General features: G+C 38.9%; 1 long non-coding RNA gene across 1 annotated transcript in view; it reads left to right on the forward strand.

The window, feature by feature from the left end:
• LOC135416884 (uncharacterized) overlaps positions 1-25,434 on the forward strand; it is a 94,943-nt gene that overhangs the window by 382 nt on the left and 69,127 nt on the right. The window contains exon 2 of the long non-coding RNA XR_010431795.1: positions 2,703-2,791. This is a non-coding gene — a long non-coding RNA (uncharacterized LOC135416884). The remainder of the gene's footprint in view (positions 1-2,702; positions 2,792-25,434) is intronic.

A 25,434-nucleotide genomic window follows, 5' to 3' on the forward strand; every position in this document is an offset into this window, starting at 1 on the left:
GTGTTGCCATTATGGTGGTTCTCCTGTGTAGGAGAATGTAATCCTTAAAATGGTCCCAAAGAAGGCAGTGAAAATGAAGTAGGCATGTATTTTGTTTCCTGTGCTGCCAGGCAGTTAGGACACCACTAACAGCTCGTTGGGGATCCTTTTATTGGGAGCATTAATAGGAAGTGGAGCCTGGCTGAGTGACCCAACCTGCATGAGAGAGCAAGCTGGAATGCCCAGGATCTCACCTGTGCACCTCAAAGCCTTTATTGCCTAAAACAAATTGTCATCAGACTAAGCCTAGCTGCCCTAAACATGCCTGTCTTATTTTCTACAATCTCACTAAAAGCTTTATTAGTGGTTCTGAATGGCAGAGTGCCTTTACTTTATTTGGAACTCAGACTGATGGGGCAGAGGTTGTCTGATTCATCTCACTTACTGGTTTTAAATATAGCCACAGCTTTTGGAGTCCCTCCAGGCTTACAGGAATTATTGAAAATCAATTCTGTATCTTCGGATGACTCTCTTAATTTGTACTCTAAAGATTTCATTTTAATCAAGAGCTTTCTAAGTCACAATGGGAGAGGGAAAAGATTGCATCAGTCTTGTGGTATCATCAGTCTAGTCTTTTCAGGTTTTTTTCCAAATGTAAACTGGGAACATTTGTGGCTGTTAGATCCTGTAATAAGACTGTTGAGACTTTCTATTGTACCATTCTAGTATTCTCCTTACTGTTGTTGAACAGACTCTTATATCAAAGTTTCATCTGGGTATCTTGGATCTCATATTTCTGACTTTTTCCCTCATTTTATAAGAACCTGTGTTTAAGTGGAAGTTTTCTTAACTAGAAATTAAGTGCTTCCATTTTGCAAGTTGAAAATCTCAGCTTGTTTCCATGTAATAAACAAATCATGTTCAAAATTGTGGCCTGGAGATATTAAACTGCTGGAGAGTCAGGGAAGCTGTGGCTGTACTGGGGATTATCTCCTTGGTAAAGCTTTCCAGGGTGGTCCTGAAGCCTGAGTTCTGGGCATACTGCACATTATGAAAGTCAGAAGCTTTTGAACAGCTTAGGCAATCAGCAAATTTGGTTTTCTCAGGCTTGCTTGATATTAGTTTAACATCAAAACCTGTTTGTCACATAGACTGCTATCACAAGAGAGTATCTCCCAAAGTTTACAGGACAATGTACTCTGTAAACTTTATTTCATGGGCTCCTTGGTTTTGATAAAAATCACCCCAAAATCCCACAAATCAAAAGAGGGCTCAGTCCCCTTCACACAGACTGGTTTGGCATGAGAGTTCCCCAATTCATTACTTGGTTAATTCACAAACTCATGATGTGTTCCCAAGTGTGCCTGTGAGCAGAACAGTTCCTCAGCTGAGGGGAGGGTGCTGGGTCTGCTTCAGCAGCGTTTTGGGTAAGCTGGAATGTTTGTACCTTCCAGCTGGAAGTGGGATGGATCCCATTTCTGAGGGTTAGTGGGTCCCAGTAACTGTGCAGAAGTGCAGGGACAGGCACTGCAGAGAGGCCCTTCCTGTCCCCCGTGCCCTCTGCACGTGCTGCTCTGACACAAGGGCGCAGCTGAGGAGCAAATTATAAAAAATACTATTATAAAAATCAATTTTCCGATTGATAGAAATAAATGAGACGATACTGTGCTTGAATGTTAGAATACTAGGGTTTAAGGAAGATAAGAGGATTGATTTTATCTCATTTCTAGAGTAAAAAAATTACCAGAGAAAAACATTGCTCCGTTTTTTTTAAATTTTAATATTGGCAGTCTCACAACTGCATTAGTTTTTAATAACATTGCATTAATCTAACAGCATGCTGTATAAAATAGTGAGAATGGAACAATGGAACTAGAGCAACAAAACTGAAGGCATTGTGATGAACAGTATATATACTAAATTATCTTTTTGCCCCCCGTGTGTTGGTTTAATTAGTCAAGTACTCTTTCAAGAAGAGTCGCGGAACAGTGAATTAAATGTTAAAAAAAAAAATACCAACCAACCAACCAAAAATCCAAGACAATTCCCTTCCCAACCCCCCACAAAAACAAGCTAAAGCCAAAACTAAAAAAATAAAACAGAGATTTGACCTTGCCTTGCTCTGATGACCGATCGACTTTTAATTTAGCTGGTGGTCTGTGTGTGTTGTTTGTGTGGCACTAGGAGCAAACAAATAAAACTGTTTGATGTGTGATGACTTTTTTTAACTAGAGAAGACTTCAAAACAGACACCTGTACAGACACTTTTAAGATGATTCTATTACAAATCTAATTCTCTCGAAAAGTTAACTTTTCTTACCAAAAACCCGCAAACGACCGCGATGCTTCGTTCGCTGTTTCCTGACAGCTGAGGCCATTGTGTACCTCAACATTTGAAGGATTTTTTTTTTTTTCCTCCAGTTGTGTTTTTTCTTAATGACACACAAATTGTGGGGCTGTGATTTCATAGCTTAGATTTGTGTCACCCCTTGAATGTCAGAGGAAAACTTCGCCCTGTGCGCTACGGAATTTCAAATACTTGAAGCGAAATACTTGTGTCAGAGCAGTTCCCCCTGTAGAACCCCCTGCATTACACCTGAGTCTTTCAAACAGGAATTTTTTTTTTTCCTGTACAAAACGGGCACTTAATGGCAAAGCAGGAGGTTTATGCAGAGAAACTAAAAAAAAAAATAAAAATATCTCGTTTTTTTTTTTTCTTACAGACACTAAAAATTCTTCTTTCGCCATGAAGGAACTGATGGGATTAACCTCACCTACAAAACCATCTGATTTATCTGAGAACACATTTCAGGTAATGTAAATAAAACATAACACACGCTGATTTTAATAGTACAGTTTTCCTTTGTCAGGCAGCAGAGGACTATCAGGCTCTTCTGTAATGTTTATGTTTAATGTCACTGGAACTGAAGTTTCTGATAGTATAATTTAAGTCAATAGGTGCTGATTAAAAAAAAAAAGTGAAAAGCAGGGAATTTGAATACACAGTAGATGGTATATTTTTTCTTAGAATACAGATGATGTGTTGAAAAGGACCATATGAACAGACTCAGTGCTTGTGAGAGGGATACAATGGAATGATTTAAAAAAAAAAAAAAAGATTACCTGAACACCATAAAGCAAGAAATACTGGAGATCAAGCTTTTTTCTTTGATGGTATATTTGGTTTATGCCTATTATAGTTGATTAGACACAGACAATGGCTTGATTTGGTGTATAGGAGGGTGATAGGGCTTGAAAACAGACTTTTTTTTTCTTTTTTTTCTGTTGTCTCCAAAAATAGTTATTGCACAACTATGACTCTAATGTGATATTTAATTAATTTTATGTGATAGAATTAATGCGTTTAATAATTTAATTACATGCGCTATAATTAACTTCATAGATAATTTTGAATGTTCTGATTATTTCTGCAGTTCAAAAATAAGTAAATTAAATACCCTAATCACTAAACAACTTAGAGGCTTTATTTTAACTCCAATTTAGATTCCTTTAAGTTGGGATTATAGCCTGTCATTTCTTTCAGAGTATAAGCAAAGGAACACTTTCTAGGATTAGTCATTTTTTTCCTTGAGATAAACATCTTTTCAAAAGTACTTTCTCCTGTTCAGTGAAATACTGGGGGAAGGGGAAAAAAGCATATATTTAAATAAAATCCCAATACATGGATGTTCTGTGGAGTTGCCAGTGGGGTTGCCAGTCACACAGTTGTCATTAACCCTTCCTTGAGGACCTGATAGATAAATAGGAATTCAATGAATGTGCATTTTTTTTAATTTGTTTGAAGAGCAAAAGAACACACCAACCCCCCCCACATTTAGCTCTTTCTCTAACAGTAATGTCCATACCACACACAATGTTGTGGTTGTCCTGTTATCCCTGAGATGAAATGTTGCCTTTGTCTAAACTCCAGGCTAACCTCAGGTATGCAACCAGTACTTGGAGACTTGTGAATTTGGGAGTTCAAAGAAAATGTAATTTTCTTGGTGTGCTGTGCTGTCTCGGGTTGCTTAATTAGCTGTGATCACCAACTGGTGCTTTTTTAGCAAGACAGAGGAAAATCTATTCTAATGGTTTTTTGCTGCACTGATTGTGCTGACTCAGTGATTCAATCTGCAAAGTTAATTGGAGAGATTCAATAACTTGGGTGGAATTTGAAGGATTTCAGTGTTCTAAGCTTCAACCCCTCAGGCTTCACACAGAATGAAACACATAATCAGCTTTCAGTAAGCACTAGTTTTCATTAATCATAAACTGTAGGCAAAGTTGGAGCTTGCAAATTTAGGTCTTTTATTGTTGTTTCATGTTAATGACTATTATCTTTTTCCTATTGTCTGTGACTCAGCAACTGTGTTAGCACAGATGGCTAAAATCCCTAGCAGAAAAGTAATCAGCATTTGTGAACACCATGCATTCAAAATGAATGACAGAGGAGGAAAAATGCATTGCTTCAGAAATTAGGAAGCAGATCAAACTATAATAATGCATATAAACACATCCAGGAAAGCAGGCAGCAGCTTTGTTTTCTACACAGCTCCAACTCCAATATATGTAACCTTCTGTTGAATTAATTGATGGTATAGGAAGCAAGTTAAATTAAAATTGGAGGGCAACTGGTTTTATATAAGTAATTTGGAATGTCCTTTTTTTAAGAGCTTAACAAACTGCCATATAGTTGGCATAAGTTATATAGTACAACGAAGAAAAACAAAGAGCACACTATCCTACAGATCCCATTTTAACTGAAATGGGACTAAAAGTTAGAACTGTTCACAAGCACTTCCATTTGATCATCGTGTGTAGTGTATTAACTGGAGTTACCAGCAGCCTTAGATGTACTTTTGACTCCTCAAACTGGAAACAATAGACTAAGAATGGATCATAAAGCCCATAGTGGGGTTATGGGAGTACAGCACCTGAGTTTATGTGGCACATCAGCTGCCACCCTTCTCATGAAGAACTCGTGGCTTGTTGCTTCAAACCCTGAGACCTGTATTGCAAAGATAGTTCCTGAACGAGCAAGTTAACCTATTACAACCTCTCAACTCTAATTTTGTTAACCATGGCCTAGATGAAAAGCTATAACTGAATTCATGCTGTAAACTGTGGGCTCAGTCCAAATGTCATTAAAGCCTGAAGCAAAAACGTTTTTATGAAAAGTCAGCAGCTTTTTTTCCTGTGTACTTCCCATGGGGGTTTCCTTCCCCCTACACCCCACTTTCTTCAGCATGTGAGGAATAAGAAATCCATTGATACCTTAACTTCTGGGGGTAAAGAAACTGAACCTTCAGGTTGACTTCCAGAACTACCAAATTCTGCAATATTTATCTCGGGCTGTTGAGCTGTTCTTCTGAATATACTAAAGAAGACGAGAAGTGCTCTTTAATTCAGGCTTGAGCTTCTCAAAGTTGCATATAAAAATTATTTTATAGCCATGGCTTGCTCTTCTGCCTGTAAATGGGAGATGATATCATGTCTTTATAGACAAAAGCTGTCTAGAGAAGGCATTCTTTACTCTAATAATGCTATTTTAGCTATTTCATCAGATGTTTTATGGGTTTTGTGTGTGTGTCTCCCTTAATTATTGGGGAGTTATAATTGAAATTCTTGCACCATTTTGTACCATTCCTATGCCCAATAATATCTTGTGTAGAGGAGATGATACAACTGTTCTTATTCTTGAAGATTTCTGTAAATTGCAGTTCAGGAGATCACTGGCTAGAACATGACTAAATTTTTAAATAACCTTGAAAAACTAAAATTTTTAATCAGGTTCCTGATCAGTATTATCAATGTAACCTCCTGACCCCTCCCCTCCCTGCAGTTTCTTCTGAGATTTTTCACAGGACTGTCTTTCCTATCTCTTTTGAACTTTTCATACCTTTGAGCTGCTCATGAAAGAGTTAATGGGTATTGCAGTGGTAGATTTAGTATCCCTCTTGGGATTTGGTAACATGCAGAGTTTTATAGGAAACATTTTCCTATCATTCTTCTAATAGTTTAGCACTGTTTTCCAAGAAACTAAAGAAGGGAAAAATAATTATTAATACAGTACTCATGAATGATGTCTTATAAAAATACCAGTTTTAAATAGTCAGAAATTATATAAGAAAAATTAAAAGGATTTTTTTTTTTTTTACTCTAATGGATGTTAAGCTGTAGTCCTGCTCTCTTCCTTTTAAGTAATGGCATTGAATTTTGTTTTGAATTCAGAGCTGGCCTTCCCTTGGCAGCTCACCAGCAGAAAGCTGATTTCCAAAATATGTGCAGTGCAGCTTAATCCTCTCTTCTGGGTACAGACAGGAACCTTCCAGGATGTGGGACTATTGCAGCAGTGTCATACATAAGAAGAGCAGCTATGTTTGGAGTTTTTTGTAGGGTTTTTTTTTTTATAAAATCCTTTCAAGGCAAGCTTTTTCTTTCTTCGAGCCCACACTCTCCTTCCTCAGCGGGTTGCTTTGCTCGAGCAGCTTCTACTGTGTGCAGAGAGGTTCTGCAAACAGGGAATGTGTGCGAGTCTAAAGCAATTATTTTTTGGCTAAACATGCAGTAGAAGCTGGAACTAACTTGCTGCTGCTCTGAACATCCCAGTGAGGCTGTTTTGGTGAGCTTTTCCAGCCGATCTGTTGTCAGTCAGGTGAAGAAGTCAGTCTCGTGTTCCTTGAATCTCATTGTTGAGGTCCCAGTTTGATACTTTCCCCCCACCTCATGTGGTTTTATACTTTCTCATGCTGGTGGTGTTTCCTTTGGAATTCAGGAGGCACTACCAATGGCCTCAGCAGCCCTACCTCTGCCTGAGCTTTTTAACTCGCTTGGTACTGTCTGGTGTTTCACAGATCTGCCTCGCAACTTAGCAAATCTCTGAGACAAGGTTGCACTGTTATCAAACTAACCCTTGACACCTTTGCCTCTGGGAGGAGGTTTCTAAAAAGTTCTGATAGATGGAGCGAGGTGTTCTGCTTGTTTTCAAACAGGGAATAACTTAACTGCTGATACCTCCCTTACTGATGTAGGATTTTTCCACAGGCAAGTCTCCTCTTGAAAACCTACAGCACTGAACAAATTCTGCTGCCCGAGACACCTGAGCTGTGATAACAAAACTAGCTGGTTTGGTTAAGAAGTTTGTCAGAGCTTTCTTTCTTTGCAGTTTATGTGTTGCCTATTGTGTATGAGCTTTTAGGGAAGGGACTGGGTTATAAACTAGAGCTCGCTGGGAGCAGTAATGCTCCTTCATATCAGACTGACTGAGGCTAATCACTGAAATTCAGCTTTAAGTAAAAAAATTATGTGCAGATATGGTAAGCACTACTGGCTCTTTCAAAGTTGTCCTGAGGAAACATTTTAGACAGGACTCTCAGATGACTTAGTAGATAGCAAAATTCACTGTACTGCCATGGATTAACGAAGGCCTATTTTAGAGAATTAATCTCAATTTATTTATTTTTTTAATTAAAGTGTGATATATTTATTCTCAGTGATTTATTTTATGCCAATATTTCTATGACTCTTCCCCACCTCTGATCCCCTAGAAAGTCCTCCTTGAAAAATAGGAGGTTAAAAGAAAGGTAGGTATTAACATACATCATCTATGATTTGCGTGAAACTTCTTCGACCCATAAAAAATTGAGGTAAAATAAACATTTATGAATCTGAAGACTCATAATGTCAGTTCCTTTGAATTTTTCTGGAGGGACTTAAGAGAGATGATGAACTGGCACGTCATGTGTGATTATTCTATACCTGAGAAGAACCTGCTTCATGTGACATTAGTGGTTCACTGCATAACGCGTGATTTTTGTCTTCTGATAATCTTCACTGTCTGTTACAAATTCTCTGAATTCAGTTATCAAGCAAATCTGTTTAATTTGTTCCTGCAGCACATGTGTAGACATAGCAAGCTGAATATACAGTCTGTAAAGGTGTTCTAAAAGCTACACAGAGCTGGTTTTGTGTTCCAATATCAAGCTGGATTACAAGTGACCTGAGTCATTTTTTTTACTGACTTTTTTTTGAGTTTTCTGTAATTTGATGGAATGTCTGTCCAGACTTGAAAAAAACCTGCTCTTTTTTAAATATTACAGATCCTTTTTATTTAAATCTTATTTAAATTGCTCCTTAGATTTTCAGCCCTTCAGAACAGGACACCTGCTCTTGTTCAGTGCCTGTATTAGCAGCCAATGGATGCAACAGAGTAAAGCAATGCTTTTTCAGTGGAAATAAATACACAGGGAGGTCCAGAGAGACAATATGTATCACAAATAAAAGTATACTCAGCAAAAAATACACATAGGAGTGAAGGATGCAACCTTGATTTGTACTTGGGCATTTTGGGTTGGTCACAGATACTGCAGCAGGGAAATTCTCCAGATGCTTCTAATGAGGGCTATTAATTCTGTGTTCTCTAATGACATTAATTGTCCAGTACAGAACACAAATAACTTGCCCTTTGAGAGGAGCTTGTTACAGTCTCTGTGAAATATTTTCTGTCAGTTATGCAACTATCTTTTTTTTTTTCCTTTTTTTTTCCCCCTCTTCTCTTACTGATAATGGTGTATAGCAACCTGCAAACACAGCAGATCCTCACAGGATGGTTTGGGTTGGAAGGGACCTTCAAAGCTCATTTAGTCCAACCCCCCTGCCATGGGCAGGGTGATCATGGCAGTATCCTCTGTTTTTTTTTACTCTCGTGAAAAAGGCAATGGAGTTTTATTTTCTTTCCTTGAAAAACAGTTTTCAGGGGTTTTTATTGGTTGTGTAGAGTTTTTGGGGGTTTGGGGGGATTTTTTTAGTATCAAAAGTAAGGCAATGAAAGATTAAGAAGGTCCACAAGAGGATGTTTATGCTGCCTTTCACTCTATTCTCCATTAACTAAGTAACTGTGGTACTTACATGGGGTATGAATTAGCAATTCAATTCCCACTTTGGAAAAAGAAACTTCCACTTCCACATGGCCCATCTCTGTAGGCACTTAGTTCTTTTCAGAGTTGATCTGCTTTAGACTAGGGAGAAAAGCATTTTTTAATCTCTTTTAATGAAGCTTTGCTAACTACATGGGTTTCCATAAGAAATGCAAATATCCATTCAGTGGGACAGAATTCTAATAATATGATGAACTGGTGGGGGAAATGGAACCCTAGAAGGGGATCCCTGGCAAGTGGGACCTTGAAATCCAGTCTGTATTCCAGTGGGTGTTTAATAGATACCCATGAAAAACCTAAACAGATATAACTGAGAGTTCTTCTCACCAGAGTATTTTGTAAGGTATGGAAATCAGAGCATTACCCTTGCTATGGAAACCCAAGGAGGATGCAGAAGATCTGGGAATTGCATCTCAAGACATAGTAAGTTCTTAACCACAGGGTTATTGATTTTAAAAAAGGAACACTATGGCTTTCTCTGCCTCACTTCATACATTTTGCATGTTGGGGGTTCTTTTCACAAAAAGGTGCAAGTCAACACAAATGTTTAATAGCAAAATCTTTGAAGATGAAGATGTTACAAACAAGGCACAGTTAAAAAATTAGCAGTTTAGTGAGTTGTATGTTTGCAAATGCAGGTGTGTGAGCCAGGTCTCTTACAAACCTCAGCAATGTGAATATGGGCACGAGGAATTCCGTGTAATGCAAGTGGAGAAGCTGTTTCCAGTGCCTCCTAGCTCATTGTTGCAGCAACACTAGGAATTTATTCTAAAATATCAAAGCTTCACATACCTTTGGCTTTACAGGTAAAACCAGAAGGCCTTTGTGGTTGTGTTACATCTTGTTTTACTTATCCAGGATCCAGAACTCTGATTTGCACAGAAAATGTGTGTGTGGGGGGGAGGGGATATTTGTTTTTGCTTAATCACTGTATGGGTCAGCCCAAGGAAAGTGGGGTGAGTCTGTCCCAGAATGTTTGTTTTGATTGCAGATCCAACAGAATCAAATAAATAAATTATGAGAAGCAGTAGTGAAGAAAATTCCCTGTCTACTTATTCTAGATACAGTGGCATGGAGAATCTTGTTTTAGGAGTCCCTAATGATTAGGGATGATGGGGAAATTTCAGACTGCTACAAGTGGCAGTGTATTTGCATTTTTTAACTGTTTAGCATTTGCATTCTCTACACAGGATAGACCTTTTAATTTTTGATAGTCAAAAAATAGAAGACTTCCTGTGTGTTTTTCAAAAGAGTGGGAGTTTGATGCTTGAGAGTCTATGAGATTGACATACTGTTGACAGGAACAATTTGAGGGTGATTTAGTAGAGCAAAGTAGCCAAACCCAACAACATATGAAGAATAAAGTATTTTGAACTGGCAAGCTGCTTAGGAAATTTTAGTTCAGAGGAGGCTGAACAGACTATTAGAGTACAGCTACCTAATTAAGACTCAGAAACAGCAAGTCTTTGAAATCTGCATCACTGTGAAGCCATCACTTCAAGACATTTTAGAGTGCTTTGTAGGTAAAATGCTGTGCAGCCCCAGTCTAGCTGGGTAATCTTAATCAGATCTTGTTTTAAACATTTGGATTTAATGGTGTCGTACAGTGGATGTCAAAGGCTGACTTGGAAACGTAAATGACCTCCTCTAAATGATATGACATGGGATATTGTTAAGCCTCTCCTGAAATGGTGTTAAATTTATATTGGTTCCTGTGATGGGCTTAGCCACATGAAGATGGGATGACAAATCAACCAAGTAATTTTAAGTGTGTATTAACCTTTGCTCTCTGAAAAGCTTCCTGAGAAGCTGCTAACAAATTCAGAAGATATGACTAAACAGCATTTAATCACAAATGTATTAGAGCAGGAAAATACTCTTGTATATGTTAAGATATTCAGCCAATATACTTTAACTTTGTTTCATAGAATCCAGTCCTTTTTTACCTGCTGATCTCTTCTATATGATTATCAATGTGTAACTACTTGTAGGTGTGTGGGGATTTTCTGGGTTTTTTTATATGGTTCATGTAGCTTAGTGGATAGATGGCACTTGGCTTCATAGACCCTTATTGGGTGTGTGTTACTCTCAGATGTGATGCAGCCAGTGGATTTGCTTCTTTGAATACTTCCCCAGAAGAGACCATGCTCATTTGCTGATGTCAGGATGCAGCCTGTGGCTGGAATTTTAGGAAGCCCTGTGTAGGTCCTGGACTGTAAGGGCAGGTGTGTGTGGGTTACTGAGGGACATTTGCTGGATGACGTCTCTCTCAGTAAAGACTGTTGTGTGTGGCAGTGGCATATCCCTGGAAAAAAAGGTGAGCTGCTTATTGTAGGTCCTAGTTAAAAAGGTCTCTCCCTCGTGTCAGTCTTCACGGGTCCCTGAGTGGCAGCTTCTGCCTCGTGCAGCCCACGTGTATCCTTCCTTCCACACCAGTGCAGGAACCCCTCCTCAGATCCCACGGAATGACAAATGAGCTTTTCTCTCTCGGGGTGGCCACAGTTCTTTGTAGTTAAGAGCCTGCATAATCACCCATTTATGTCTAATAAAGGTGTAAACCCTCCATTGGAAAAAAAGCGTAGGATTGTTCGTGTGTCTCCCAACAGGAGAACTGCAGCAGGAGGAGGCGCGTGACAGGGGCTGCAGAGTCTGCACAGGTAACCAGTCACCTCTACTGAGGAAAAATCAGGATGTGTTAACCAGAGGGAAGCTGACTGGGGGTACAGACTGCTTGTCCTCACCCACCAGTCCCTAAGAGAAAACAAGAAGCGTAGATGCACAGAGAAAGGTCCCTGGTGAGGATTTCATCAGCCCTTTTTTGAAGTCTTGAAGTCAAGACCTGAGATCTCGAGGCTCATGCACCCGAAGGTGGGTGCACAGGACTGCAGCCACCCAGCAGGCAAGGCACAATTTTTGCAGTCTGGGACAGCTGCAGACAGCTCTTAGCTGGCAATTAGCTGCCTTCATGTTAGGCATTGATAATGAAAAAGCCTCTCTGTACTGCAGAAAAGGTATATAAGGCGTTCAACAAAAGGGACGAAACAAAAGGAATCGTCCGTTCTACTTCCAAAAATTTATTTAATTGTTTTGATTAGTTGCTTTGTTGTTTCGTCTTTTTTTTTTTTTTTTTTAATTTAGCGTTTTAACCTGTGCTGACTGGTTAGAAATTCTCTTGTCTGACATGAAGCATGCTATCAGAATTTTGCTGGTCTCGACCTGGAGTGGTGGGAGTCAGAAGCGTTTTCAGAGGCGTTGAAAGTGCTTGTCCTCTTCATATTAATTTACACAAGTATTTCACAAAAGTTTGAGTGGCTGGATAAAGCAGAGGAAAATTATTCTTAACTGAAAGGCAAACCAACTGTTTTCAGTGGAAGCAATAGTCTAATTTCATTGTCTCTTTTTCCTCTTCTTGCTGGTGATAAACACGGAGGGGCAAGAGAAATTTAGTTCCGTTGTGTACGTCCCTGTATAGCATCTTAGCAACTAATGTTGCATGTGAACTTAGCAACTAATATTGCACAGGATAAAATTTTAAAATCACAGTGACACAAAGAAAAATTCCCAGGCTTTTGGAAACGATGCATATAATATATAATGTAAAACAATAAGGAGGACGACAACCACGCTCTTTCAAAATGAATTAGTGTGCTTCAGAGAATGAAGACAGTAAACAGTGCCTGTGAGGTGGGTTGGTTTGTTTTTGTTTGGTTTGTTGCTGAACAAACTGTGTGCCAAACGTGTGGTTCTCTTGGGCTATTGAAATGCTGCCTCTGCACAGAGACATTTTTGATTTAGTTAATGACGGGGAGGAATTTCTGCCAGAATTGAATTGGGCTGGATGTTTCCTTCTCAAATCACTTATTTTGCAGATTTCCATTGTCCTGTGGCAAATAATTAGTCACACTGAATCTACATGGGCATAAATAATTCTCTGTGCCAAGACACCTTGTTTTCATACAAGCCAGCTGGTTGAAAATTGAAAGCCATAAAAATCCTCTTAGCTTATTAGTTGGAGCTTCCAAATACAGACTCTGTGGCTACCCTTTAATTAAGGGAGGGAATTGGATCAGCCATATGCATTGTTCCAAGTTCCACCACAGCTAACAGTTCAAAAATCTTTTGTTTCCAGATGGCATTTGAAGCCAGAATTCTTATTTAGAGTCTTAAACATAATAGGTACAGAACTAAAGAATCAGGAAGACAGTGAAACCTCATAATGTCAGATTAGGAGTCCTTGGAAAAAACCTTTATATTTGAAATAAATACATGGTTTGAACAGGTTAGTAATTGATAGGGAGTTATTCACCCGTGTCCTAAATACAACAGCTAGGACGGAGTTCAAATGGACCAAGAAAGCTCTCCAGAAAGATAATTTTCAGCAATCTAAACTAACTTTGACACCAGAATTCCTCAGAATAGGATTTCTGACTATATGTCATAACTTGAAACTTCTGGCAGCACCAAAAGTACTGCTGTGAAAGTGAAGGAAAATGGAGAACTGTTTGTTTAGACCTTAAGGCATGGCTTCATAATGTCCTGGGAGTTGACTAGTTGTCATTAAATAGAAATAAAATAAATATAAATATAAAATACATAGATAAACAGACCTAAAATATTTGGAGTTAGATTTTTAAGCTAGCTGAAACTCAATATATAAGTTGTGCATATCAGAGAATACATCATTTGTTTCATAAGAATAGCAAAGATAGCTTCCCTACTAGTACAGTCACACAGATTCCCTTAAATACATGGATGAACAAAATGGTATGGCTTTTCTGTAGAATGAGAAGAAAATCACTTAAATCCCTTTCTCTTCTACCAGATTATTGATTTATATTTTACAGAGAGCTCACAATATCCAGTATACCCTGGTGCTTTTGGGTTTTTTCTTTGCAATTTATGCAATCAACTGAAACATAACTTCTAAAAATTGTTAAAATCCATGTGCAACTCTACCCTTTGGAAGAGAAAATTAGTAATAGACCTTATGCAATGGCAAAAAAAGAGAACAATTTGCACTTGCCCCAAGAGGGATACAGCTGCTGGTGCAGTGGTCTGATCTGTCCTGTAATCCTTAAAGCAGGGTAAACTTTAAACCTGCATCATAATTCTTTAGGTTAGTTGTCATGGTGATTTCTATCACTGTTTTAGGAGACAAGATTTCTATGGAAACTACTTTTATGTAGTCTTTTGCTCTGAGTGTTGCTTGTCATCCCCTTCCTAAATAACAAATCCATTGGCTGGATTTGACCAAGGTTATCTTGGAGGTAAGTGGTTTCTGACAGCTTGTTGGGTTGCATCTCACACTTTGTTGTAGCTTGTTTTAAAGGCAAAGCTTGTTTTAGGAGATGGTGAGAGTAAAGACGAGTGAACTGGCAAGCTCACACTTCTGGTACAGTTCTTTCATTTGAAGGTGGCAATTTGCCTCTATGGTTGTGTGGAAGGACACGTGTAATTTGGAAAAGAGCAAAAATACACTGCTGTGACTCGCTGTTTGAGCTGCTATGCTTGTGTGGAGAGTGATTTAGTGCCTGAATGGGCACCTTTATAATAGTCTCTGCAATGCAATATTAATGCAAATAACAGGGCAGCTCATGATACCATTTAAAGCTTTTTCTTTCCCCCCCCCCCCCCCCCCCAGAGGTGGAATTGGTCCCTTTCCAGGAATGAAGTGCAATTAAAAGAAGAAGAAATGCTGTGGTTGTTGTGACAAGGATGGCATGGGGTGGACAACCACAGCAGACAGAGTAGTCAGATGACTGATAATTCAATTTTAGTCGTGTCAGTGAAGTCAGCTCTGAATGATCAACAGTGTTAGGGGAGCTCTGGGTGCTCTGTAGGACCAATCACCATGTCAATTTTTAGCTTGCTTTCTAAATTGACAACGAAATCTGCTGATAGGTTAGGATGTAATTCGGCTATAACAAGGTACATGAAGACAGTCTTGGTGAAAAAATAACTTTTGAGATTCATATTAGTGATGGCACAATAATGTAATCATTTCTATCAGTTCTAGTGATTCTGACAGCTGATACTGTCTCCTGATTGTGCAGTTCATCAGCCTTGCAATATTTAGGTATAACTTGTTTTTAAAGCATTATGTTGGCAACCAAAGCAAGTCTAGAATAGCTCTTCCTTCCTTTAGTTTTACTGTGTAGTTTTGCAAAGTCTTGCAAGTTTGGGACGAAGCAAACAATTTCTGTTTGGTCAAGCAGCAACATACAGCTGTGCAGTGGTTCATTTTGGAATTGCCAAATGAGGAAACACCCATTTGTTCTCTAAGAATGTGTAAAACTTTGGACTGGCATGGTGGTTGAATTCTGTGCTATTGGACTTGTCGAAAATGACATTTCTGAGTCAGTAATACCAGATTTTCTATTGAGTTTAATACATGCAATTCAGAAATAGTGTGTGTATCTCACAGACTTGGATGGCCTGACCCGGCACAGCCTTCTTATATCTAAGTTTAACAAAACTCTTTTGTTTATTATATATGTTGTTTTGTGAGAACAAAACTATAATTGCACTCTATTTCTATCCCTTAATTTTAATGCACTTTCCCCCAAAGTTAAAGGAGGGGAGCTCACAGCTCATGAGCTCTTTACAGTGATGTGATACTGTTCTATGTAGAATTTTAAGAGACACTTTTTCTGGGAAAATAGAGGTAGGTCAAGTTGCTGTAAGAGAACAAGGCAACCCTTAACTTGTCAACCACAAATTCAAGCTAAATCTTTTTGTTTGAAACCAGTCAAGATTCAAAAACGGCAGAGAAGAATTAAAAATCCTTCGAACCAGAAGTCTAGAATAAAAGTGCACAGGAAGCTTCATGAGCAGGTCTGTGGCTTTTCCTTTTCTTTCATTCTTAAGTCACCAAGACAAACTCTTGAGATCACATATGTGATCTCAATTTGACATGTTGGTTTCGTGTGAAATAGCTGAACTGATTTGAGAGAAGCCACACTCTTGCTGCTTTTGACAGTTTTGTTAATAGTCATCCTTAAAGATCTCTGCCTGGCCAGGGCACTAAGTGGAGGAGTCTTGCAAAACACGGGTCTGATTATAATTCTTTCTGAGTTTCACATTTCATATCACCTGCCTAGAACCAACCATTTCCTCCAAGTCTCTTTGTCCAGTGATGCTCCCTTTTTTTTCTCCTTTTGCTTACTTTCTGATCACAAAGTGTGTTAATTATTTGTCATTGAAACTATGAGTTGAATGTTGAGTGTAAAGACCATTCCTAAAATAATCACATACCATTTTCATCCATCTTGCTGTTTAACTTTGTAATGAAACATAGTGAAGCTTTACACTCATGATGTGGTTTTCCTAAAGGGTCTTGTGAACACATTTTCATTTATGTCAATGTTTTTTTCATCTGTTTCATTTGCAAAATGTTGTGTCCAATGGCAATTAATTTTTTTCAAGTGGCTTTCAGGTTTTTCTCGCCAGTGATAAAACTCTCTGAGAGACTTCTGATGTGTTAAGTACAAGGTGATTTTCTCTTCAGCTGTTTGCTTTTGTTTTTAATTACAGATTCTAACTGTAAAAGCCTTGACAGGCTTGTTCCAAGTTCTACCAAGTGAGATGTACCGTATAGGCTAAACTGTGATAGCATTGTCTGAAGAACTTCTTTCCTTAACCTTTTTCTTCCTCTTGAAAGCCAAAGGGGCAAGAGTGAGAGGGAGCTGGGAATTTGTCCTGCAGGCTTGGTCATTGCTGGCCTCTGAAAATGAAGGTCAGGACCATGAAGGGATTGCCAGCATTAGTGTGATGACACATATAATTAAGAAAACAGTTTCCTGTGGAAACACCTGTGTCTGTTGTTTGCCTGCCAAACACTTCAAGCCTTTTCACTTCTGAATTTGTTGTCCCATTTAGACCAGATTGGCAGAAAATTAAAACCCTGAAAAGGAGAGTTTGGTGGGTAGACAAGAGAAAAGGCCACACATGTCCTCTCTGACAGGCAGTATGAGCTCAGGCTTTCAAACAAAGGATCAGTGGAGGGTAGGAGGAGACACCACAGAACTGCTGTGGTCTCTGGGTGGGCTTGATGTGGAGAGAGTGCATGAGCCTTTATGGTACAAAGTGCAAATGTGCTTCCAATCCAGGTACTTACAGAACTACTGCTTTGCCAGGGGATGTTGGGGAGACTGGAGTCTAAAGAGGAGGTTTAGGGCCCACAAACTGCTACATGCCAGTGAAATGTTCCCCTTCCCTCAAGCAAGATGCAAAAGATTCAGTCTTTTGAGCAGTACAATCAGCTTTTGTGTATCTGCAAGACTTGTGTTCTTGTTGTTCAGGGTGACTTTTGGGTTACACATCTGGCTGGCAAATGCAGATAACACTGGGGATCAAATACCTTGCAGTCTTTTCTGTCTAGAAGATTGCACTGCACTTTCACCATCAAAATAGTACTACTGGGTTGACCAGAACACCATGTTTTTGTTAGCACTGGCCTTTAAGCATTCTGGTGCTTTTTTTTTTTTTTCTTCCCTTCCCCCCCCCCCCCAATCTATTATTGCAAGGTGTTTGTGGGATCATTGCAGAGAATAGTTCAAATGACCTGCTCACTAGGTGGATAAAGTGGTAGCATTGAAAGGAACTGTGGAATGAAGTAAGCAAAGGCATCAAAGAAACTACTGTTGGAGTAATTTGTTTGCAACTTATATCTGTCTTCTTGTAACTTTTATCTGTACACAGCTACATAACAGTAGCTATGTATAGATAAAGTCAGTAACTCTCCAGAAAGGTTTGAAAGCTCACAGTATCAAAAAAAATTTATGGATGACTTGCATTACTTTTTTTTTTTTTCCTTAAAAAGTTTCTGATCCCATTTACCAGAGAGTAACTAGAATTCCTGCTGGGACTATTGTGATCTTCCAGGGAGAAATAGGGCTGACCTCATGCCCATGACAGCTTTCAGTGTTCTAGAACCCTTCTGACTTTTTGTTCACCCCCACTGATATCACCTCATTAGGTTTTGTTTTCCTTAAGCTCTTGTATATTGTTATGATTTTGATGACTATTTTTGTGTTTGCTTTTTCTTGAACTGGTGGATCTGCTCGCTTTCATTTCCTGTTTAATTCCTATCTTTTGAGAGATAATTGCCGCAGGTATTCAGCGTTGACCCGAGTTAATTGTAATTATGTTACTCCATTTTATCTTGGAATAAAGCTGTTCATTTGCAGAACTGGTGTTGGAGTTCTATACTCTCTTTTTTTCACATCTATGGCAGAACTGAGGAGAAGCTTTGGGTGTTGAGACATGAAGATGAAGCCCTGTCTTGGGCATCTTCATCTTCTAGTAATTCATGTGACTGGCCAACCGGGGACAGTTTCATGTATTTATGTTACTTAAGTGTTGCAGAGCACAAGGTAAGGGGTTGCTGAGCTTTGTCTAGAGGTGTAAGTGCTCCTGCAACCAGAAATTTGTTTTGTTGGACTCTTCACCTGTTGCTTTCTCTCTGTACATCCAGACACAAAGTGACTGCCTAGATGCTGAACGCATTTGGAAATAGAACAAAGTGCACACGTTTCCGTGTGAAAGCAGCTTGTTGTTCCTTTATGTTAACAGACAGCATATTATTCAGTGCCAAATGGCATCATTTCAGAATGTAAAATGAGGAGACTGGCTCTGGAGCTGGTGTAGTGCTGTAGCTGTCAACAAACTCAGCAGGGTACCAACAGCTTCGATGGAGTTTGGCTTAGATGGAAACAGTGCGAGGGAAGAACGCGTCCTGAAATGTCATTGTCTTCTTTCTGCCTCACAATTTGATCATAAATTTATATTTATGAATTCATACGAAGGCTTTGTGTCGAAGATAAGTGCCAGAAATGAAACACTTATCCAAAACTGGGAGAAAGTAAAAAAATAAGGTAGTTAATTATTTATTTTAACAACTACCTGATATGTTGCTCATTTAGAAGAGCAATACCATTCATTTATACGTAGCTTCGCTGAGATGGGGTTAAAAGTCTCTTCTGTTCTTACAGAGATGCTCCTCCCCCCAAAAAAAACCCCCACCGACCAACTTGTCTGTTGTTCACTGTGATTTGATCCTGTAATCCAAAACTGCATTAAATAAGCCCTTGTATCAGGTGATACTCAGGCTATTGAATAGAACCTGAACAGTTTGTCTTTGATCAGACAGACTGTACTTGATAACTATTAGTTTGAGAGCTGGGAAGATCAAATCACCATCTTAGTGCAGTCTGGGTGAAGATTTCTTCACAAGCAGGAACTGATCAATCAGTTGCCCATAAACATAACCTTATTGCCATCTTGAAGAGTGTTTATTTCAATGTTTGTTTTAGATTTGACTAAGAGATCACATTTCATGCAGGGAAAGAGAAAACAATCTGAATTGGGATGGCACAGAGAAATTATTCTGTTGAAAAACTCACAACTCTGTGCAAACTTCATGGAGCTTTTGAGTAAGGATAATATTTTAAGTTTTTTACTGAAGTTGCAGTTATATAGTTAAGTGTGTTTATCTCTGTCATTGTTGTAATCTCCAAACACATTTTTCTTCTTTCATAACACATTTCGAAGACAGATTTTAGTTAAGGCAAGAGGAATATTCTGGCAAGGAAAGAAACATGCAGAAAGAATTTCTAATGTTTTAACATCTCTTCTGGACCCTGCACATCTAAAGCTACTGGAGGCAGTTGAGAGTTGTTGGGGGCGTTATATAGCATTAACTCTTTTGAACTATCAAAAAAGTAAATTTAATGAAGATATATTGAATGTCACACTTAAGAAATTTAACTTGGAGTTTCAGCTACAAATATTGATCTTATGAGTTGGTTTTGAAAAGTCTCAAGGGGAAAAAACCCTACACCCAAAACTCCCATCTTCAAGGTAGTTGAACCTTCTAAGAGCTCTCAAAGTCTTAATGTTCAGGTTGTGGCCAGAACTTCAGATTAATGCCAAGTATCATCCTTTTCAAATGTTTGGAAGGTGTACAGGGGCTTTTTTTCCATTACAACAATAGGACACTATTGCTAAAATAAAAGACAACCTGTATTGTTTTACTGCACCTGAGCAGCCTGATTTTTTACAGCTACTGTACTTTTTATATTCTTCCTTTCTGAATATAGTTATGATGATTCAGACACTGTTCTGCAAGTCAGGAGTTAAATAAAAGGAGAGAGACAGTAAGGAATATAGTACCTGCTGTATCGTGCTATGGATTTTGATGAAAAATAATGAAAAGACTCAATTTACCAATTATTAATAGACCTTTCAGCTGGGATATAGTTATTTTTATACAGTGGCAATATTGGCAATAAGATACTTTTTCATTCAGGAAAAGCTGTATCATAGCAGTTCTAGAATATTAATTTAGCTGAAACTCTGAGTAGAAAGAGAGATATGCTTGGTCTTAATACTGTAAAATGTGCAATTTCTGTGAGAAGGGAGTTTTGTACCTGAGCCACAGTGATCACATTGTTAGGAGCTGTGATGGGGGTATGTGGGGCTCCTTCCATGTTTCCTGTGAGAGCATGCACGATAAATCCTGCTGGGTGGGTTGGAAATTTTCATTGGTTTGGTGAAGAGAAAGACTGTGAATCCCTAAATCTTTCTGTGTCCAGTGTGTGGATTTTCTCCTTGCCACCCCCTCTCCTGTCCTTCTCTGGGATGTTTCTGCTTTATTCTTTATATCACTCTTCAGGCCCAGCGTGCCATTAAGGAGAAATGAGTGTGGAGATTCTGGGTGTCAGGGTTGACAGCTCTATACATCTCCTGCTCTCAGATGGCTGAAGGAATTGATTGTTTAATGCTCAGGAGCTGTCCAGTGGACACAGCCATCAGGGGCTGCGTAAGCAGGGCAGAAATAAAGCTCAGAAGTTGTGGAAAGCAATTACTAAATATGGCAAAGAGTTTATCAATCACTTTGGTGGAAAGTGTTTGTCAGCCCGTTGTCACCAACAGCGTAGGGTTTTGGCTGCGTTCCCGACTGCTATTAGGGGATCAAATAACAGCAAGTGTCCAAAATAACCTTTTACCACCTTCCCTGGAATATGAGGTTCTGACAGCATGTGTACCTGGCTGCTGTGGTTTGTGCTTTTGTCACCTGAGAATTGATTTGTCACAGTATCATTTATGTTCGTTCAGAACCAGAAGGTAGTTCAGAAAGCAGAGCTGAAGTCCAGCAGATCTTGCTGTAAAAGCAAGACTTTAAAGGGGTCTATTTATACTTTTTGTGCAGATCTGAGGTAAAAGTGGATACTTGTACGTTTGTGTGAACCACTCAGAATAACCTGAGTGAATTCCATCTTTGCAATGAAGTGAGTGTTCATACCCATCTGTGCAGTCCCAAACAGAAAGGCCCTAGTGCTGCATTGTGTCTTCAACATGGTGGCTTTTCAATAAGCATGAGAGAGCAAGTCCTAAAGAGATGAGAACACAAGTAAAAGAAACCTCCTGACTTGCCCACCATCAACAAGAGTTGTGTCACAGATCACTGGGTGATTTGTCTTGCCTTTACAATTCAGAGGCTATTCCAGAACTCAGCACTCTACTGACTGGCAGCCTTATTGTTCACAGTCTAAATGTATTGATGCCACTCTAATAGTCATTTGTTCTTGTCTTGATACTGCCTTTTCCACTCCTTGATGTTTATCTTCCTGAAACATTTGCAGTAAGTGACCACCTCTTTTCTCTATTTCATTTTTAGAAGCCAAAACTCATTCTGTTTCTGCAATATTTTCTCATTTTTCACTTCTTTTTTCTGCTGGGGTAACTGGCAGGACATCAATACCACGAGCAGACTGTTTGTAATGATTTTTTTAAACTATAATAGTGAAATCTAGTATGAAGTGAGGGGGAGAAATAGCATTCAAATTTCATTTATGAGGTTACATTTTTTTTACTCTCCAGCAGAATTATAAGCCCAGGTGAATTGAGAAAGAACATACAGAATGACATTAGTGTAAGGCAGTTTTTAGCTCCTGGAATGTCCTGGCAGCCAGCACTGCCAATATTGAGGACATGGGAGCAGAAGGAAGTTGAGATCATGGATACATGTAATAGTTATTGAAATGTGTTTGAGAAAGCCACAGAGAGCACTGAACAAAAGTGCATTGAGTTTGTTCTCTGTACCCTGAATCTCTCCTGTCTGGGACACCTGCTGGGATGAACAGTGGCTGCCTGCTGAGCTGTGCTCTGGGTTTGCTCTGCATGGAGCTGCAGCCAGGGGAAGAGATCCTGTGCCAAGCCTGGTCCCAGGGGGTGGATCAGGAAGATGCTCCTGGCTGTAAATACAACAGCTGATCAGGGTGAATCAAATGAAGAATGAATGCTGAAAGTCAAAGCTGAAAGCAATGAAGCAAATAAGAAGCAGAGCTTCCTATTGATCATTTTAGAGCTAGGGTTTCTGAGGAAGGGGCAGTCTGTGTGTGTGTAACTCTCTCTAGGCACAGTTCTGGTGTGGCTGAGGCACAGTGAAGCTCAAGATGCCCTGTGAAGGTCTTTTCAACAGTCCTAACAATCCTAACATTGTCCTGAGGTTAAGAACTGCTAAAAGGTAAAGTTATGGATGATTTTTTTTTTTTGTTTATGCTTTAAAGAAAAAATGTAGGTGCTAATTTCCAAAACAAGCTTATATGGGTTATAGTACTGATTGATGGAATAATACCCTTCAGGAATTAAGTGCCTTCCCTGCATCTGATATTTTCTTCTTTATCTGAATTCAGACTCTGTTATTCTGCATAACCTCTGGCTGAAAGATATTATGTGGCTGTTGGGAGCATGCTATTATATTTCTCAGTATCATCATAACTCACATATGTATTCTGAAAAGCTTGGTAGTCACAACTGAGTATTATTTCTCTCTTAATTATTCATTACTTGAAATGTTACCCCTGGTGAAGGAGAATACTATCAGTACATTGGAAAAGAATCTTAAAGTATCTCAATAGAAAGAAAATAACCATCTCTTCTTCATGTAATTTTTCCCCTCATTTACTACTGAGGGTTTTGTTTGTAACCTGCATTTTAAGTTATTGGCAAAATGTGGAAAATAAGTAAAGCGGGGAAAGAAATTCACTTGGCAGTGGAAAAACTGTCTGTCAGACATGTCCTCTGGAGTGCTTGGTGTGAGGGATGGGCTGAGTGTCATCAGAGGAGGTTCCTGCTGACTCTGTCATGCAGCAGGTGGCTGCATTGCCTGGGCCTCACCTCTTTAAAGCAATTACAAGAACTAAGAGGGCAGAGACACCAGTGCAGTTCCATATACTATCTTGATGTGTTGAAGCCACCTAATTAGCAAGTAGCCTTTGATTATTTAGCCCTCTGAAAATAATTTGTCATCTGAGCTTAAGGTAAGGACCTCAAACAGAAGGACCTTGCTATTTGTGAGGCAGTCAGTGAGAAGACATTTGGGAAAGGTTATGAGTGAAGATTCTCTGTAAGCAGACATTTTTGTATGTTGATGGCTCCTAAAAAGCCATAACCTGGAATCCTTAGCTTTTGAGGCACTTTACTGTTCCTTGTGCTTAGCCATCCATCCCACAGACAACAATTAACCCCTCCAAATGAAAAAGGTCATGGTGGGTGGTGGGATTTTTTTTTCACAATCTGTCACCTCGGACTAATTGCTCACAGGAGAATAAGAAGTCAAATTTCCTTTGATTTGAACTCGTTTTAGAGCATTTTGGAAAATCCAACAAATAAGAATATTTGCCCCCACTGCTGAATCACCTCTGCTCTCACACATTCTTCCTGAGAGGAGGACACACATTAGGATGTCAGGATACACAAACAAAAATATCTGTGTTAATTTGACCCTGTGGCATCAGTGTATGAGGACCTGTATATGCTGTAGGAGGGAAATACAATGTCCTGAGGAAGGGAATTTTGTCTGGTGGTCATGAAAGTTTTGGTCTGCCTCACTTTTTGGGAGGAGAAAGCAGTGAGAGAGTACAGGCTGTGCCTTCTCAGTCCCGAGGTCTCCACATGCTATTTCTTCACTGTATTTCCACTTATGTTTTGTCACTGCTTTATGTTGTTTGTTTTTTTTTTATTTAAGAAAGTAACCTGTAAAGAAATTAAGCAGGAAATTGAAGTGTGGAACAAAAGAAAAGAATACAAGCAGCTAACACATATTTCAGTTTTTCAAAGATCTGGTGTTGATATCTTCACCTATATAGGCATCATTACCTTCCCTCAAAAAAACAGAAATATATTGATCACAAATTTAATAAAATCTAGTTATATCTTTGTAGCAAAACACTGTAAATGTGTCTGGGATGTAGGGGGAGTCTGTGTTTTTGGACATGCTTGCAGTGCAGGTGGTTTCACTGGCTGTTTGCAGCTAAGACAAAGCAGAAATTTGATGAGTTCGTGCTAATACGTGTTGCCTCTCCCTGTTGAAGAGGCTCAGGCTTCATTGAAAGAGGAAGGAATGATATCCCATTGTTTAGAATGGCTGAAAAGGACAATAGGTATGAGGAAGATGTTAAATCGAAGCAAATGGTGTGTGTTCAAACCTGAACACATTGCCTGTATATTTTAATCAACAGCTTTAAGAATGATGCCAGGATGTTTTGATGTGCATTGTGTCTGGCCCACAATTTCCAGGAGTGGGTGGAAATCAGTGTTAATTTGATAATAATTTCAAATAATTAACAAGCAGTAACCTCCTTTTTAAAAAAATGTGAAAGTATACAAGTATTGCTAAAAATCTTGTCTCCACAATTACAAGGAAGTAGGGAGGTACCATGTAGCATATAATATTGGCTAAATTTTACTTACTAAAGTGTAACTGTACCAACTGGGATTCTTATGATGCCAGTCTCTGCAGGCATTATTTGTTGTGTAAGTTAAACCTGCCAAAGAGGAATAAATAAACTTTTATATCATCAAAGCCTCCAGACAGTTTATTTTCTCAGATGGTGATACTACATTTTTCTGGCAGACTGTATTTGGAACATACTTACATCTTTGAGGAACTCTTGAGAAGCACTTCAAAAATGGTTCACAGAAACTAGTTGATCTTTCTTCAGAACTTTGTAAGCAGTGGTCAAATTTTCTATACCAGGGTACTTTGTAGGAAAGATTTACAAGCTTGTTTATAATTAACACTTGTAGAACATTTTAAAATTTAGAAGGCAAATATTGACTGTGAGAAAAGTCCAAAGTGAGGCAAATACAGACTTAGTATTTTCTTATATTCTGGTGTCAGTTTTCATCACTTTACCTGTATCTCATTCACTACAGTAAAAGCAGATGTGTGTGTGCAACCACATGGAATTCTTTTCTTGTCCTGTTCCTGGACACTTGCCTTCCTCCCATGCACACACATCCCAAAAGCCTGGCAAAGGTCTTCAATCTCTCACTCTGTGTAAATACTTTAATTAGTTATGGACTTTACAAGAAAGTCTTCTGAGGCCAATTGTCTTTTCACTGAGAGACAGCTCTGCCTGCTCATCTGTTTTATTGGCCCACGATTCCCACCTTGTGCCAAAACTGTTATTGCTGTATAAATTAATGAGAACATGTTGTTGCTTCAGCTTCT

This window comes from Pseudopipra pipra, chromosome 7 (genome assembly GCF_036250125.1).
Source record: "Pseudopipra pipra isolate bDixPip1 chromosome 7, bDixPip1.hap1, whole genome shotgun sequence".
In the NCBI taxonomy this organism is placed as follows: Eukaryota; Metazoa; Chordata; class Aves; order Passeriformes; family Pipridae; genus Pseudopipra; species Pseudopipra pipra.